Source organism: Helianthus annuus, chromosome 13 (genome assembly GCF_002127325.2).
Source record: "Helianthus annuus cultivar XRQ/B chromosome 13, HanXRQr2.0-SUNRISE, whole genome shotgun sequence".
Classification (NCBI taxonomy): Eukaryota; Viridiplantae; Streptophyta; class Magnoliopsida; order Asterales; family Asteraceae; genus Helianthus; species Helianthus annuus.
In genome coordinates, this window is record NC_035445.2 from 128077205 (window position 1) to 128083204 (window position 6000).

At 34.5% G+C, this 6000-nt stretch overlaps 1 long non-coding RNA gene across 2 annotated transcripts; it reads left to right on the plus strand.

Annotated features, from left to right (window-relative positions):
- Positions 1–2177: 2177 nt before the first annotated feature.
- On the plus strand, positions 2178–5685 carry LOC110899278. 2 transcript variants are annotated; one of them, XR_002570078.2, is made up of 6 exons: positions 2179–2503; positions 3362–3417; positions 3637–3839; positions 3950–4280; positions 4391–4489; positions 5411–5685. It is a non-coding gene; the product is annotated as an uncharacterized LOC110899278 (long non-coding RNA). The 2 variants fall into 2 exon arrangements; XR_002570077.2 differs by having other exon boundaries at positions 2178–2503; positions 3362–3839.
- Positions 5686–6000: the final 315 nt, after the last annotated feature.

The window sequence follows — 6000 nt, forward strand, 5'->3', positions numbered from 1 at the left end:
ATCACACAAACACTCCCTCTTCCTCTCATATAGCTCACGGCCAAGCACCCCTCTTTCAACCATCCATCTTTCGGCCTTGATCACCTCATTTCAAGACCATACAAGTGTTAAGGATCACCAACGAGGAGGCTTGGTGCATTCGGAACTCGAAGGACCTCATCTTATTGCTTTTATCCTCTCATTTTGCGCCTAGATTCTTCCCTAGCCTCGAGCTAGTAGTAAGTTGCTTAAATCACCTACTCGAACTATTTTGAAGTGGTTAATATGTTGTGTAACGGTTAAAACTTGAAATCTCACAAGATGATGCATTAAAGTCTACTAAAAACATGAATAATGATGGTTAAAAGCTCATAAGTTGTGTAAATGTTGTAGTATTTATTTTGTGTGGTTATTTGGACCCGATCTATGTTGTGGTAGCTCGGATCATCGTTTAACTCGGGTTGGTCATGCTCATGGATCATGACATAAGGTTGTTTTGAATGAAACAAGGGTTAAAGGGTGAAACTCTACCACACACAAATCATGAACTTGTATAAAAGCGTTTTACTTGTGAAATAGTATTTAAAACTAGCAGATCTACGTATCTGCAAGTGGTATTTTCAAAGAACCACGTATCAAAGAAATCATGTTTTCTAAAAACGGATCTTACACTTACAAGTATGATTTTTAGAACACACAAGTGTGTAAGCACTTGTGTAGCACAAAAGTTTCGACAAAATAACAATTTTGTAAAAGATGACGGGAAGTTGTGAAGACGGAAATTCTTTAAAAGTAAGGTTTTTACGAAACCGGACTAACTTATATAAAGATCCGCTAAAAGTAATGAGATTTACTTCGTATTTTGAGTAAATCACAAGTTCATGAAATTTATGCGATTTACATAATTGTTAACTAGTTTGTTGTGTCGGAAATTGTTTTGATTGAATAAAGAAGTTGTTGAATTGGTTTGTAAAAGAAAATGATACGCTTGAAAGCGTGGCCACCTCCAGTTACAGAGGAAACTTTGGCGAAATTTTTCCAAAAACCTAACACTTAGAATTATTTACACTATAAGTGTTAGAAATACCTTTCGACATGTTTTCAAAATATAAGTTTCGCCACGACTTTATTTACAAAATATCGGAGGTGGGATTTCACAAAATAAAACTTAGTAATATATATCTGATATATACATTTTCATAAATCACTTGATGCGTGTTTGTGATTATTTTGTGAAAAATACATAAATATTATTTTTAGAGTAAAAAAAATAATATTTTCGAACGTTAACGAATCCAAAATAATACGAACGCTTTCACAATAAATATATAAGTTACACTGGTATTTATTATTACCACTCGATCGTTAAAACGTAACTTACGCATTATACGGAAATATTTATGAACGCGTATTTTGTCAACGTATTATTTATGGGGAAAATGATGTGAAGTGAAAATATAATATTTTTGAGAAAAATATTTATATTTTGGAATTAGAAATAAATATATATTAAGTAAGACTTAATAATATATTTCGAGCGCACATGTATTAAATCCCCCATCCTTGGGAAGGACAATGATTACCAAGTATATACGAAAAGTAAACACGAAATAGTTGTCTAACTATTTCCCAAAAACTTAAACCATAAAGCTAAGGCACGCACTACGTCAAAATAGACCTTTAGCCACACTTTTTCTAAAACCACTCTGCCACACTTTCGGTTAAATGTGTGGCTAAAGGTCATTAATCACATTTCAAAACATTCAAGCCTATTTTTAGTCACACATTTGTTTACTTCTGTGACAATTGTATTACAACTCAAAACCTGTAGCCATACTTTACAAATAAAACTGTGACATTTACTAGCCACACTAGAAAAGTGTGGCTAAATGCGATATAAGGTCACAAAATTTGTTTGATTTTTTATTTATGTGACCAAAACATATATCTTCAAAAGTTTTAGCCACACTTTAAGTAAAATGTATGGCATTTAGTAGCCACACTATAAAAGTGTGGTCAAATGTAATCTACTACTACATTATTTAATTCATGTAACAAACAATACAACATGTAAATTGTGACATTTAGTAGTCATGTTAAAAAAAATGTGGCCAATGTGATCTATGAACATGGTATTTTTTTAATGATATAGAGTTTTTATTAGCCACTTAAAAAAATTATGTGTGGCATAAAGTAATCTATTGTCACACTTTAATTGTTCCACTCTAGTGCCTTGGTCTGCAACCAGCAACCACGTAACTCTCGTTAGCCCTAATTCTGAATGAAGAATCATTGGTTAATGGAGGAAGATGGTGTAGTTCATGCTAGTTCTGAAATCAATTTAATCAACAATGAAGACACCGTACTCTGAAACAATACATTCATTGTCTTTTTAACCCTACAAATCTTCGACAACCACATGTTTCCGCCGCCTCTCTATCGTACCTGATTCAACACAACCACCGTCACAAGAATTACCACAATTCGTCATCACTGTTCCCTCAGGCTCTCCTCAAAAGCGCTCGTAAGTTCCCAGCTTCAACTAAAGCTCTTGAATTTTTCGATTTCATTCGTGATAATCCCTCCCAGTCTATACATCCACCCCCATTATATATCGTATTCCAAATTGTTATTGAGTCCCAATATGTGAAGAAAATTGTGCTTCCATTGTTGGTTTGTTTAATCTTTCAAAAGGAACTGAAAGTTTCTCTTACACTCAACAAAGCAAACAGGTTAATTAGTTACTTTTCCCATTTTAAAAGGTTGATGATTCGGTGTTAGTGTATGATGAATTAGACCCCAATGTGAATAACACCAATGTAAGAAACATACTATTTGATTTGTAGTTGAAATTTGAAAGATTTTAGGATGCACACCAACTGCTCAATGAAATGCTTCACCCAGATGCTAAGTTTCCACCTAACGTAATAGCATTAAACATTCTTTTTCTTGTGTTATTGAGACGAAATTGGGCAAACATGACTGTTGATTTCATTGGTTTGATTCCATAATTTGGGTTACATGGTTTGCTTCCTAATAAACTTTTCCCAACTAAATTGATCACTAAGTTGTGTAGGAGTTGTAGAAATGATAAATCATGGGAAAATTGTTGCACGAATTGATAAAGTTTGGAAAAGTTGAAGCTGCACTGTGTAACTGTAATGTGCTTTGATCAGGGTTAGCGAAAGAACGAGACTACAAGATGATAAATTTGTTGGTAAAAGAGATGAACGGGAAACGTGTTATATCAGCATTAGCTGATCATAAAGATAATTAGTTATTTTGTTGATCTTAAATTAATCTGACCTCTAATGAAGGTCAAGAACTATGTTATTGTTACTTTGGACAAATAATTTTTAATCATTTTTTAATCTATTTGCAGAAACTGAAACATCTGATTCAAATCGAACAAATGGATGAAATACTATCAACTTGAAGGTGAGTCCTAGTGCATCACATGTTTGAGGTCCAAAAAACTACCATAGAGCAATCCCTCGCTTAAATTAACTATTAAGCAAACTGTTTTTTTCTGTCTGAGGTTATGCTTTGATTCTCTCTGTAGTTTCGTTGTTTTTTTTCTTTTCTATCTGGTGTTTATGCAATTTTAGAACCACATTTTTTCCCTACATTATGTCGTATTCATTATGTCATATGAAGAATTTATTGGGGTTGCATAAGTATTCGAGTGGGTCGGAGATGTACAAAAAGGCACTACAAGCTGTATATTTAACTGCAATTTGGGGCATTTGGAAGGCGCGAAACAAGGCGGTGTTTAACAATGTTCAGGCACAGCTCCAAAAGACTATGAGCTGACATAAAAGCTCTTAGCATAAGCATTAGGAAGGGAGGGTGGGTAACAGGTCAGAGTTGTATTATTTTAGGACATCTTCTAAAATTCCATGTAAACTCTTATATTTAAATTTAATATAAAGATTAGTTAGTTTTTGAAAGGACTGGTTGTTTGTTTCAGATTGATCGCGTTTATCTTAGCTCTGCTTATTGTGTTGTTGTACTTGATCATGAAAGGAAGTGGACGTATGTGTTGAGGAAGGAAGGGCTACCTGATGTTGGTAAGCAATTATATTGACCTGTTTATCTTTGTTCTCCTTCTTGTTGCTAGCACAAAATACCGTGGGGAATTCGAAGAAAGATTAAAGAAGTTAATGGAAGAAACAACACAAAGTGATGATATAATTCTTTTTATTGATGAGGTTTACACTTTAATTGGAGCTAGAGCAGCAGAAGTTGCTATTGATGCTGCTAATATATTAAAATGAGCCCTTACCAGAGGTGAATTGCAGGTAAGCAATTATATTTTTCATAATTTGGTACTAAACATTGCTTCATGTTACATATATTCAGTTTGTTTTTTAAAGTTATTTAGTTTATTCTTTATATTGATGCATCTTAGGTGGCAATGTATACACTTGATAAATACCGAAAACATATTGAATAATATCCAGCGTTAGAGAGATATCCAGCGTTAGAGAGACGGTTCCAGCCAGTTAAGGTACCTGAGCCTTCTTCTTTGTTTATAGTTAAGTGATAAAGTTGGTGGGTTGGGCATGTTGGGTAAGAGGTCGAAAGCAACTCGTGTTTGGTTTAGGTCGGTAGGTCTGTATAACCCAAACCCACCTCCCACTTGAGTAGTTAATCTTGTCGAAAAGGTGAACTCTAACCTGGTTAAATGGTTTAGCTTTGTGGAGCCATTTACAATCCGTTTGTATGACTAGCGTCATTGGCATAGTGATATCCTTTTGTAATTTATAGTGAGATACCAAACTCAACCCGGTAGCTTGGTTTAATAAGCGTGAAGCACTAAGCCGTTTAGGTCCCAAAAGCAAAAGCGAGAGCTATATCTTATTTTTATTGAAACCCAAAAGATATGGTACCAAACTCAGCTATATCTTATTTTTATTTCTCACATATCTATGTCAAATCAAAATCGAAAGGATGAATTTGGGTATTTAAAAATGTTATTTTTTCAGAAAGGGCCCCAATTTTTTTTTCCGGCTTTGGGCCTCCAAACAGGTTGAGCCGACCATGTTGGTAAGACGGTGAATATACTTGAGATGCATACTGGTTCATGTTGGTTATTACGTTGATTTGCAACTTTACATATATTTGAGCAGATTCATTAAAGTTGTGTATCAAATTTACCAAGGTAGCAAATGGTCAGTAGCAGATAGATCAACTAAACTTACCGGAATATAATTGCTTGCATATATTATTAAAGCTACCAAGGTAGCAAATGGTCAGTAGCAGGTAGCAAATGGTCAATAGCAGATATCTTATTAAAGTTGATTTGCAACTTTACATATACTAGTTGTTTCCAATGTTTAGACTGTCGTGAGTGCTACTATATTTGAAGTTGAAGCTTGGATGCATTTTGATGTTGAGAGATGTGTTTGCTTTGAATGTTGGTTTTTAGGTGAAACAAGCAAGGATGAACAAACAAAAATTTTGGCTTATAGCCCCGAAGAAGCTCTGTAATTGTTATTGGAATGGCTGGACTGCTTGATTATTTATTTGTATAACATCATTTTTTTCATGTTTCCATATCATACTCACTAGTTTGTTTGCATGCCAACGTGTGTGAGATATCACCACTTTATGCTGTACTTTTTTTTATACACGCCCAATTACTAACATTGGTAGGTTTGTTTGTTTTTATTGTATTTATATAATATATAAATAACTTCTATATATTGTGTCTTCATCCCATATACGGTTCATAGAGATTATACATGTAATCTCTTATTTTCAAATTTATTTATACATCCAAAAAAGGCCCCTCCATCTACGCCTCCTACTCACGGTTCTTACCGTCATGACTTTACAGATGAAACCAAACCGACGCGTCTCCTACAACTGCCTTTTCCCCTATCGTTTGCCACCATTTTACACCCTATATAACACCCATCGCCTCATTAAAACCCAATCAATCAATTTCCAATCGCTAATTCCAGCAGCCGCAACTTCGGTTGCCTCAAAACACCAACGTTTCCGGTGCGGGTTTCG